Here is a 12,556-nt window from a genome sequence, read left to right on the forward strand (position 1 = left end):
ATTCATCCTTGTGAGTATATGAATACTCCACTCACCATCTCTCTTAATCTTGCTCTATCATTGACTAAGCCACCATCACCATCCCATCTACCTTGGCATGCTCATGCATTGTTGCATGTGGTCAATCTCAATCTTTTCAATTTTAAGATTCTAATGAAAACTTTTATTCATCCACTTTACCCTGGGAATTAGCTTCATCATAAGTTGGTCTCAACCAAAGTGGTGGAGATTATTCTCATGGCACATGGCACATGCCACCCTCATACTCCTTTCTATCTTTATGTATTTACTCCTAATCTTATCATCATCAAAATCACTCATTGACATTACCTCCCCAACATCATGCCTTGATCTATTCACATGGATGTTGTGCATCTCTCTCTTTGTTCATTTTTGAGTGGCACATGAAGGAGCTGGCCATGGCAAAAATTTCGGCCAGCCATTGTCCTTCTTACTTTCTTCCTCCACAAGCATTGCCTCCCACCTAACCCAATCAATAAATGGGCAGCCACCTCCCTTGGCCAATCAAAAAAGGAGGCAGCCACCCCTCTCCCTCTATAAAAACCCCCTAGCCGGCCACCCCTGCACCTTTGGCCCTCATTTATCTTCTCTCCACTCCCTCACACTCTTCTCCTGCCCTCCACCACGAGCTGCTGCTCCTCCTAGCTCCATGGCCGGCCATGGCCATGGAAATCCACCAAGATGAAGCTCGCCTCCTTCCTCAAGCTCATCCTCACCATGAGAGCATCTCTCTCACTCTCTTCTCCCCTAACCTTTGATGAATCCAGCTCCTTTTCCCTTCTTCCCTCTCACAAGATTGGATCTTGATGCAGGTGCATGTTGGTCCAAGCATGGAGAAGGTTGAGCAATCCTCAGATCTGAAACTCTTGAGCAAAGTTCGTCCAAAACCTTGCAGTAATTTCTGCATCTTGCTGTTTCAGATTCTGGTACGAACTTGTAAAATCCGCCAAATCTTGTGTGCAGATCCAAATAGAGTGATTCAAAGTTCTACCGATAGGTATTGAAAAGATCTACAACTTGGCGTTGGTCTCATCCTCAAATTCGTTACGGATTTTGCTTGGTAAATAAAGTTCTGCAAACATGCAGAATCACTGTTTGTTAGATTTCTTCCGTTTTACAAAACCTTTTTGAGCAAACTCAACTTTGGGTGAAAGCCCTCTCCAGTACCTTCATTTTGGCGTTGGTTTCACTTCAAATGACCTAATGAAATTGAAATGGTTCACAGATTAAGATCTGGTCAGACCTGACTTTGTCGAATTAAACCAGGAGCTTGGAAACGAATTTTTGAATGAAACCAGTTGGGTAAGAACCACCTTTTCAATACATTTCAGATGCAGCTGACCTCATATTTTTATGAGTTGTGTACGATTTGTGGTGAATTAAACTTATTCTGTGTGTTCTGCAGACATGGCTGTTAGCTTTTAATTCATCAAAAATTCATTTTTGAACCTAATTGAGTGATTCCACTTCTGTAGGATTGCTGAATGTTTTCTTAATCATCTCAAACAAGTTTCAAACCTTTATCTGTTCTGCAACTCCATAGTTAAAGCAAATGGTGAAAACATGCAGTAAACTTGTAAATCCATTTGTGAGAGTTTCAGAAATAATTTGAACCCAAATCCAATTGTGTGTGAATCTCTGTTTAAATATCTTTCAAATGCCAGTGGCCTCATATTTTTAGGATTTTTCTACGATTTATGGCTTACAGATCTTGTTTTATGTACAGTCAGATTCAATGAAATTCCTAAAATTGTAGGTTTAATATTTTTGGGTGATTCCAATTGGGTTAGTCTTGTATTAGTACTGGCTATATAGGAAAAATATTATTAGTCTCTGTTCATACATATTTGTTACTGTTAGTAATGTTTATGTGTGACATGCATTGTTGAAGCAAAACTTTTCGGTTTATTTAAAACCCTTGACCAACTCTTTTTAGTAGAGATGGGCAACCTTTGTTTTATGCTTGCAAAACAAAACCTCTGCAACCTAACTTTAGCTCTTTTGTTTTGCTTAAGTTTTCAAATGATGTGGCATATGGTTTGCTTCCTATTTTTGTATAGTGTTAAGTGAGCAAATTAACTTAGGAAAACTGATTTCTACTTTTCCAAAAATGTTTGAAATTATGTTGTGAATGTTTGTGATGCCAAACTAATGCTCTTGTCCTCTTCATGATGTTATCTACCAGGGGATAATTGGTTTATACCATGGTGATAACCGAGAGAGGCAATTGCTACGTTGTGATGCACTCATGCCTCTACTAGGTAAATAAATGGGGTTTTCTAAATTAAAACTCTTAAATTTGTTTTGTGGTATCTATAAGTCCTTAGTAAGTTATACCTTGGCTGCTTGATTAGTTGTTGATTGTTGTCTTGTTGATGCAATGTGATTGATTGTGTTCCTTTTATATTTTCCGGCGATAGATGCGAACAATTCCGGAGAAGAAGAAGAAGTGGAACCGGACGAGGATTTTATTTATGTTGTTGGGATTTTTATATTGATGGAGTTGAAGAAGTACAGGGACAAATAAGCCAAGGCAAGCTATCTTTGAACTCTGTTTGATGCCGTGTTGGATGTCATTTGTTGATGTCCCGAAGCATCTTATTTCCATGTGTGTTGCTCTCTCCATATTTGTTGTCTATGTATGGTGTAATTGGGGTACTCCCTCATGGTGTTATCCCACCCTTGATCACATGTTGGAGGGATGCATGGCATCATGGCCGTGTTGTCCCCTTTGGTCTTATTGTATGCTCAACATGGGCATATCCTTTTCCAAGATAAAAGCTTGCTTCACATTCACCATTTGGGTGATGTCTAGAGGTGTCAAAGTCATGAATCTTGGTGTAATTCTCAACTTGAGAGAAGTATGCCGTGTACCCATGGGAAAGTAGGTTGGATAGTGATACTCCACTATCTAACTTGTACATTTAGCACCACCAATCTGAAAATGATTCCTCCTATGTTGTCTTTATACATGCTTACCTTAAGCAAGTATACTTCCATTTGAGCCACTCACACCTACTCCTCATGGCGTGATGATCCTCATCTCGGCCATGTTGTGTATTAGTTCCTTCTCATGAAACTATAGGTTGGGAACCCCTCAAGGTTTACCTTGTTGTAAATGTTTATGAAAACCTTGGGTGAGTTAACCCAAGTGTATGGTTTATGAAAGCAAAGGATCTTGATAAAGATGTTTGGGAAAGATGTGTATGTTGGTTGGTTGAGCAACCGTGGTGTTGTGGGAAAAAGGAAAAAGGGGTTTGTAAAAAGGAGCACTGCGTATAAGTGTTCGCCGTCCCAACTTTTAATCGCGCAACCACATTATCCAAAGTGGGCATGGGCTTAGTCCGTAGTTCGTTGAGATTGGCATAAGCACCCTTCACAACTCTCTAGGGAGGGTCAAGATGACCTCCGACGCCGGGTTGCGCTCTGGAGGAGGCAATACACTGTCTAGACCGATAGCCGGACGATTACTGAGGGTCTTCCGACATGGCGCCGGAGATACGCTCAAAAGGAGGTATGCTGTCGGGGTGCCGGGAAGGGGTAAGCCCGCAGGGAAGGACTTGTGCCAAAGGAGACGGGCGAAAGATTATGACTGGTTATCCGAGTCTCGCATACTTTTGTATGACGATCCGGGGATGATCCCGGCGGATTTATCAGTTCTTGTGGGGAAAGTGCGCACACTCTGCAGAGTCAAATCTATTCGAATAGCCGCGTCCGCGGTCATGGACAAGTTGAGATAGCCATACTTAACCGGGGCTTGCGTTTTGTTTTTGAACAAATGATTTGCAAAGGAAGTGTTGTGTTTATGTGTACCGGAAGGGTACGGAAAAAGGGCTTGTGTTGACCATATGGAGATGGTCGTGGAAAAATGAAGGCTAAGTGGGGAACTCTTTCCTAAATGTTTCTTGAAGAGGAACTCTTCTTTAACAAAGATATAGAGATGTCATAAGTATCTTTTGAAGTATCTTCTTCAATAAAGATATAGGTATGTCATAGGAATCCTCTAGCATTTCCATCAACTGAGATGGACTTATGCTACCTCATCTCCAATAAAAGTATAGATATGTCATAGAACTTCCTAAGCGTCCCCATCAATTGAGATGGCGGCATGCTATGTCCACAAGAGAAACTGACGCTCTTGTGCATGCTATATCCACGAGAGAAACTATGTCTCTTCCACATGCTATATCCACAAGAGAAACTGATTCTCTTTCCCCTGCTATTTCCACTAGTGAAATTAGCTCTTCCCTCTTGTCATCGTAGATTAGCACTTGTTATCTTGCACTCTTGCAAAGTACCTTTCTTGATGTTTTGCGAGTACAATTCCAAATGTACTCACGGCTTTGTCCCTGGCTATTTACTTGGCCAGACTTGGAAGAACACGATGGATGAAGAAGGAGTTGGCGACGTCTATGCGAGCTAGGAACGTCTTCCCAGTCAGTTGCCTGTAGGGTTATGGGAGATGACTTGGGTACTGCGCTGCTGAAGTGATGATGCTACTCTGATGTTTAGTTAGGCCCTTCGAGGCTATTATGTAAGTATTGGTCAATGTGACCATGTTGTAATTTTCTTATTCCGCTTTGTAATGGATGGTGTAATTTGATATCAGTTCGGTTATGTGTTCACGGCGCACTGATCATGGGATCGTGAACTGTATACATAACAGGGAATTTCGGACAGCTAGTCCGGGGTCCCCACAGAGCTGGTATCAGAGCTATCCTGACTGTAGGAGACCTTAGTTAGCATGGACGTTAGTTAGGAAACAATTACTTGGGGAAAATTATTTATGAAACAAATTGTTTCTTTAGTCGGAAGTATAGATTCTACTCCTCTTATTTATTCAAAGCTTCTAAATTCTTATCTCTCCGCTTTATAAAAAGGTTTGAAAATTCTTGCTCTATTGTCTCATCCACTTCAAACCTACATGTTGGACGATGTCCCCAACTCAGACCGGAGACTCGAAGTCAAGAGCGGATCAACCTTTTATGAAGTCCCACGTATCTCCAACGACAACTATTGAAGATCGGACGCTGACTTAGCTAGTCCTGCACATAAAGGGATAATAAGATCATGCCTTTGGTTGTCACCAAAGTCTGTCAGGGAGCTGACCTTGTTCCTCCGTGGACTTGCACTTTTTGCAGTCGTCAGGGATCAAGTCCTCAGTTTCTTGACTAGTAATTTTTAGGCCAGCCACAAGAAGATATCGACTTCGGGAGCACCTCAACAGCTACCTCTACGAAGACCTCATGTTTCCGGGATGTCGAGACTAGAAGTTCTACACAGTTTTCTCCTCCGCCTCAACCTCAACGATTCAACACCCGGCCCATTCACTACCAAATGCTACAAGGATCCAAGTTGAAGTCGATGCCAGCAAGATGAAGACGTCGACATATGTGACCAGCCCCAAACCTATAGGATGGATAGGAAAAACTCAATCGCTTCGATTGAGCTACCCCCACGTGTTAGGTATCTCTAGATACTTAGAGTGCCTTGTTTGGTATGTTGATTGCTTGTAGTTCCCTAGTGTGCTGCCTTGAGTGTTTGTATCTGTTTGTTGTGTGCATGTGTGTCTTGCTATTTAGACGTTCCCGTCCTTTTTAATTGTTTGAATTTGTAAAACAGAAAATAAAAATGGAAATCTGCCAAAGGTACTGTTTTGCTAATAAAAATAGTTTGGTAGCTCCGATTGATGTGATTCCAATTGCACTAGAACCAGTATGAAATTATCTTTCAGATGCCACTGACCTTGTATTTTTAGGAATTTTGTGCGATTTTCAATAAATAAAACTTGATCACTGTTTCTGGTTAGTATTTTGAGTCTCAAAAATTGAAAAATAAATATTTTTGAATGATTCCAATTGTGCTGATCTTGTTTTGTTAATGTGCATCTAGGAAAAATACCAGTAGCCTCTGTTAGTGGTATTTTGTCTCTGGTTATGATTGTATGGGTGTCACATGCTATGATAGGATTAAAGTTTGCCTCGCCAATGACTGCTAGTTAGTTGGGTAGATTAACGAAAGACTCTAACTCTAAACCCGTTAGGAGTTTTTTCAACCGTCAGGGAAACTAACTCAGACCCCTATCTATGCCGACTACTTTCAAGATCAGCTGGAGCATCTCCACTATAACAGGAAAGAAGAAGCCCTACCTTCAAGAGTGACTGCACCTCTGCGAGAAGACCTACTAACTTGGTCTAACCTTGGAGTACAATCGCGCTAACCTCGAGGATATCTGTTTGAAAACCACCCCCCCTAACACACCGTCTAACTAGATGAGAGAACATTAGCGTCAAAAACAAGCTACATCACATGGTTCATCTGGTCCTCATCAAGTGAAGCTCCTGAAGATACTCCAAGACTCAAGACTTTAGGCGTAGTTTACCCGCTAACTTCTTAGGCTATTCTTGAAAGTCGTGCCGAGCCCTCAAGCTGAAGATTGTCTTCGATGACCCCTGTTGCTGCTTCATATGGATACCAACTAGGCCTTTCTTCAACTTACTAACTCACCGTGCGTCCCCTATGGTTTAGTTAACTCCGTGAGTGCCCCTTGAAGTTGTGGTCTGCACGTCGCCCCTGAAGGTTCTTCAACTGAGTACGGAAGATCGATGACTCCTTCAGAAGCCCCCGACAGGACCGCAAGGCAGAAGCTATAAGTTTTTCCGAAAGTCCGATGAAAAATCTTAAGGGTGGAAGACTTCGTCTTCCACTAAAAGTTGGAGCTAACCTTAACATTTTAAACCTTTCTAACACACCGTTGGAAACGTAGGATGCACTAACCCCCCTTGAAGCCGTGGACTACACAACGCCCTCTGAAGATGTTCGACTCAAGACGGGAGATCAATGACTTCTTCAAAAAGCGCCCGACAAGACCCGTGGCCGAAGCTTAGAGTTTTCAAAGACCCCGGTGAACAATTTTAAGGGTGGAAGACGTCGTCTTCCACTAAATTTAAGCTAACTCTAAAAAGTTTTCAACCCTGCTAAGGCACCATTGGAGTGCACCAAATTTCTGAAGTCGTGAGCTCCACTAGGGTCGTTAAGAAGCTGCAGGTCTAACATCTGCAGGGAGTAGTCAACCTCTTCATGAAGCTCGCCATCGGCAGGAATCCATCATGTCTGCTAGAAGATGAAGCAACGACCTTCTCTACAATGGTGCATCTGCAGAAGGATGGAGTCTAACTTTCGTTAAGCTTTACAACCCCTCTAGTTCTACACTCAGTAATCTCGGGACGAGATTATTTTAAGGGTGGAAGATCTGTAACACCCCAACTTTTGCAAACTTGATTAATTGTCCTTATTGCAAAAATTAGGGGGAACAAAAACTTTTTCTAAAGACTAAATAGATGAATTGCCTTGATCTGCTTGTTATGATGAATTGCTTTGATCTGTTGGTAGATGAATTTTCTTGATTTGCTTGTTGAGTTTTGTCTTGAGCTACCTCAAAGAACAACACTCCTAGTGGCAAAATGAACAGCTCACCTTATAAAACACATGTGTGACTTAGGAAATGTTGTTTTCCTTCTTACTACATCAAACCTCTCTCCTGATGACAACATGAGTGTGCCATCTTGATTTTTCTCTTTGTGGTACAAGATAGCTCAATCATCCTTAATTCAAAACTTGGTACCATCTACCCCTTGCTACATCCCTCTCTTATACCCACTCATCCTTGTTGGTTTTGAGGCCATGTCGACCATCTGTGTTGACAGGCTTAAAATGTCCAGACTTTGGCAGTTCATTTCTAAGCAACCACAACTGTTATTGGTAGCCTCAATACATGGATCTCATCTATGCAACACCCTCTTCAACCTCCACGTCTTGCATGTCTCAGTCAATCCTTGCAGCTCATATATTCAACTTGATCTTGTATCCTATTCAATGATTCAACACTATATCACTTCTTTCAATTTTACCTCTTGTTTCTATTCAAGTTTAATCTTCACAAAACCAAGAGTGGGAATGGTGGGTACATTTTGTAGCCATCATCTACCCTTGAGAACACTTCTCCCTAAATTAGTTTTCTCTCTCAAAAATCCTATTGATTTTCCTTCTCTAGTTTTATCACAAAACTACTTCTAGTTTTACTAAATCTTTTCAAAATAATTCTTCAAAGAAAACAAGGAACTAAAATGGGTTTTGTTTTTCATCCCATTTCTACCAAGTACTGATTTCTAAAACATTACTCTCTATTTTATTTTGTTTTTAACAAAAGGATTGTTTATGGTACCTATACCATTTCTTGTTTACTTTAAATTTGAGAAAAACTCTACTTTACTTGAGAAAGTAAGTAGAATATTTTGAACTCCTATGTTCCAACTAGTTTTCTCTCAACATCTTCAAAATTCCATTTCACTTGAGTTCATTCCCAATTATCTCTAGACAATTGAGGTGTGTCCCATACCCTTCAATTAAACTCTTTTTCAAATGGCAACTCTTGCACATCTTATGCACATCTCTGATCCACCACATTGTATCCCCTCCATCCTCCAATTTTTGATCAAATGGATGATCATTTGATACTTTCAAATCACTCCCAATTGACCTCTTATTTGAATAGCAACTTATATTTCATCATATCCATCTCAATCCTCTATTCTTTTCCATCATCACCTTGACCTCATGAATTGTGTCAATATATTCATCCTTGTGAGTATATGAATACTCCACTCACCATCTCTCTTAATCTTGCTCTATCATTGACTAAGCCACCATCACCATCCCATCTACCTTGGCATGCTCATGCATTGTTGCATGTGGTCAATCTCAATCTTTTCAATTTTAAGATTCTAATGAAAACTTTTATTCATCCACTTTACCCTGGGAATTAGCTTCATCATAAGTTGGTCTCAACCAAAGTGGTGGAGATTATTCTCATGGCACATGGCACATGCCACCCTCATACTCCTTTCTATCTTTATGTATTTACTCCTAATCTTATCATCATCAAAATCACTCATTGACATTACCTCCCCAACATCATGCCTTGATCTATTCACATGGATGTTGTGCATCTCTCTCTTTGTTCATTTTTGAGTGGCACATGAAGGAGCTGGCCATGGCAAGAATTTCGGCCAGCCATTGTCCTTCTTACTTTCTTCCTCCACAAGCATTGCCTCCCACCTAACCCAATCAATAAATGGGCAGCCACCTCCCTTGGCCAATCAAAAAAGGAGGCAGCCACCCCTCTCCCTCTATAAAAACCCCCTAGCCGGCCACCCCTGCACCTTTGGCCCTCATTTATCTTCTCTCCACTCCCTCACACTCTTCTACTGCCCTCCACCACGAGCTGCTGCTCCTCCTAGCTCCATGGCCGGCCATGGCCATGGAAATCCACCAAGATGAAGCTCCCCTCCTTCCTCAAGCTCATCCTCACCATGAGAGCATCTCTCTCACTCTCTTCTCCCCTAACCTTTGATGAATCCAGCTCCTTTTCCCTTCTTCCCTCTCACAAGATTGGATCTTGATGCAGGTGCATGTTGGTCCAAGCATGGAGAAGGTTGAGCAATCCTCAGATCTGAAACTCTTGAGCAAAGTTCGTCCAAAACCTTGCAGTAATTTCTGCATCTTGCTGTTTCAGATTCTGGTACGAACTTGTAAAATCCGCCAAATCTTGTGTGCAGATCCAAATAGAGTGATTCAAAGTTCTACCGATAGGTATTGAAAAGATCTACAACTTGGCGTTGGTCTCATCCTCAAATTCGTTACGGATTTTGCTTGGTAAATAAAGTTCTGCAAACATGCAGAATCACTGTTTGTTAGATTTCTTCCGTTTTACAAAACCTTTTTGAGCAAACTCAACTTTGGGTGAAAGCCCTCTCCAGTACCTTCATTTTGGCGTTGGTTTCACTTCAAATGACCTAATGAAATTGAAATGGTTCACAGATTAAGATCTGGTCAGACCTGACTTTGTCGAATTAAACCAGGAGCTTGGAAACGAATTTTTGAATGAAACCAGTTGGGTAAGAACCACCTTTTCAATACATTTCAGATGCAGCTGACCTCATATTTTTATGAGTTGTGTACGATTTGTGGTGAATTAAACTTATTCTGTGTGTTCTGCAGACATGGCTGTTAGCTTTTAATTCATCAAAAATCCATTTTTGAACCTAATTGAGTGATTCCACTTCTGTAGGATTGCTGAATGTTTTCTTAATCATCTCAAATAAGTTTCAAACCTTTATCTGTTCTGCAACTCCATAGTTAAAGCAAATGGTGAAAACATGCAGTAAACTTGTAAATCCATTTGTGAGAGTTTCAGAAATAATTTGAACCCAAATCCAATTGTGTGTGAATCTCTGTTTAAATATCTTTCAAATGCCAGTGGCCTCATATTTTTAGGATTTTTCTACGATTTATGGCTTACAGATCTTGTTTTCTGTACAGTCAGATTCAATGAAATTCCTAAAATTGTAGGTTTAATATTTTTGGGTGATTCCAATTGGGTTAGTCTTGTATTAGTACTGGCTATATAGGAAAAATATTATTAGTCTCTGTTCATACATATTTGTTACTGTTAGTAATGTTTATGTGTGACATGCATTGTTGAAGCAAAACTTTTCGGTTTATTTAAAACCCTTGACCAACTCTTTTTAGTAGAGATGGGCAACCTTTGTTTTATGCTTGCAAAACAAAACCTCTGCAACCTAACTTTAGCTCTTTTGTTTTGCTTAAGTTTTCAAATGATGTGGCATATGGTTTGCTTCCTATTTTTGTATAGTGTTAAGTGAGCAAATTAACTTAGGAAAACTGATTTCTACTTTTCCAAAAATGTTTGAAATTATGTTGTGAATGTTTGTGATGCCAAACTAATGCTCTTGTCCTCTTCATGATGTTATCTACCAGGGGATAATTGGTTTATACCATGGTGATAACCGAGAGAGGCAATTGCTACGTTGTGATGCACTCATGCCTCTACTAGGTAAATAAATGGGGTTTTCTAAATTAAAACTCTTAAATTTGTTTTGTGGTATCTATAAGTCCTTAGTAAGTTATACCTTGGCTGCTTGATTAGTTGTTGATTGTTGTCTTGTTGATGCAATGTGATTGATTGTGTTCCTTTTATATTTTCCGGCGATAGATGCGAACAATTCCGGAGAAGAAGAAGAAGTGGAACCGGACGAGGATTTTATTTATGTTGTTGGGATTTTTATATTGATGGAGTTGAAGAAGTACAGGGACAAATAAGCCAAGGCAAGCTATCTTTGAACTCTGTTTGATGCCGTGTTGGATGTCATTTGTTGATGTCCCGAAGCATCTTATTTCCATGTGTGTTGCTCTCTCCATATTTGTTGTCTATGTATGGTGTAATTGGGGTACTCCCTCATGGTGTTATCCCACCCTTGATCACATGTTGGAGGGATGCATGGCATCATGGCCGTGTTGTCCCCTTTGGTCTTATTGTATGCTCAACATGGGCATATCCTTTTCCAAGATAAAAGCTTGCTTCACATTCACCACTTGGGTGATGTCTAGAGGTGTCAAAGTCATGAATCTTGGTGTAATTCTCAACTTGAGAGAAGTATGCCGTGTACCCATGGGAAAGTAGGTTGGATAGTGATACTCCACTATCTAACTTGTACATTTAGCACCACCAATCTGAAAATGATTCCTCCTATGTTGTCTTTATACATGCTTACCTTAAGCAAGTATACTTCCATTTGAGCCACTCACACCTACTCCTCATGGCGTGATGATCCTCATCTCGGCCATGTTGTGTATTAGTTCCTTCTCATGAAACTATAGGTTGGGAACCCCTCAAGGTTTACCTTGTTGTAAATGTTTATGAAAACCTTGGGTGAGTTAACCCAAGTGTATGGTTTATGAAAGCAAAGGATCTTGATAAAGATGTTTGGGAAAGATGTGTATGTTGGTTGGTTGAGCAACCGTGGTGTTGTGGGAAAAAGGAAAAAGGGGTTTGTAAAAAGGAGCACTGCGTATAAGTGTTCGCCGTCCCAACTTTTAATCGCGCAACCACATTATCCAAAGTGGGCATGGGCTTAGTCCGTAGTTCGTTGAGATTGGCATAAGCACCCTTCACAACTCTCTAGGGAGGGTCAAGATGACCTCCGACGCCGGGTTGCGCTCTGGAGGAGGCAATACACTGTCTAGACCGATAGCCGGACGATTACTGAGGGTCTTCCGACATGGCGCCGGAGATACGCTCAAAAGGAGGTATGCTGCCGGGGTGCCGGGAAGGGGTAAGCCCGCAGGGAAGGACTTGTGCCAAAGGAGACGGGCGAAAGATTATGACTGGTTATCCGAGTCTCGCATACTTTTGTATGACGATCCGGGGATGATCCCGGCGGATTTATCAGTTCTTGTGGGGAAAGTGCGCACACTCTGCAGAGTCAAATCTATTCGAATAGCCGCGTCCGCGGTCATGGACAAGTTGAGATAGCCATACTTAACCGGGGCTTGCGTTTTGTTTTTGAACAAATGATTTGCAAAGGAAGTGTTGTGTTTATGTGTACCGGAAGGGTACGGAAAAAGGGCTTGTGTTGACCATATGGAGATGGTCGTGGAAAAATGAAGGCTAAGT

General features: G+C 41.1%; 2 long non-coding RNA genes across 2 annotated transcripts; both read left to right on the top strand.

The window, feature by feature from the left end:
- Window positions 1-605: 605 nt before the first annotated feature.
- LOC139837660 (uncharacterized) lies at window positions 606-2,731 on the top strand. The gene is made up of 5 exons (XR_011754252.1): window positions 606-896; window positions 985-1,081; window positions 1,247-1,323; window positions 2,207-2,282; window positions 2,442-2,731. It is a non-coding gene; the product is annotated as an uncharacterized lncRNA (long non-coding RNA).
- Window positions 2,732-9,263: 6,532 nt separating this feature from the next.
- LOC127343998 (uncharacterized) lies at window positions 9,264-11,402 on the top strand. Its single transcript, XR_011754253.1, has 5 exons — window positions 9,264-9,550; window positions 9,639-9,735; window positions 9,901-9,977; window positions 10,861-10,936; window positions 11,096-11,402. It is a non-coding gene; the product is annotated as an uncharacterized lncRNA (long non-coding RNA).
- Window positions 11,403-12,556: the final 1,154 nt, after the last annotated feature.

Source organism: Lolium perenne, chromosome 3 (genome assembly GCF_019359855.2).
Source record: "Lolium perenne isolate Kyuss_39 chromosome 3, Kyuss_2.0, whole genome shotgun sequence".
Lineage (NCBI taxonomy): Eukaryota > Viridiplantae > Streptophyta > Magnoliopsida > Poales > Poaceae > Lolium > Lolium perenne.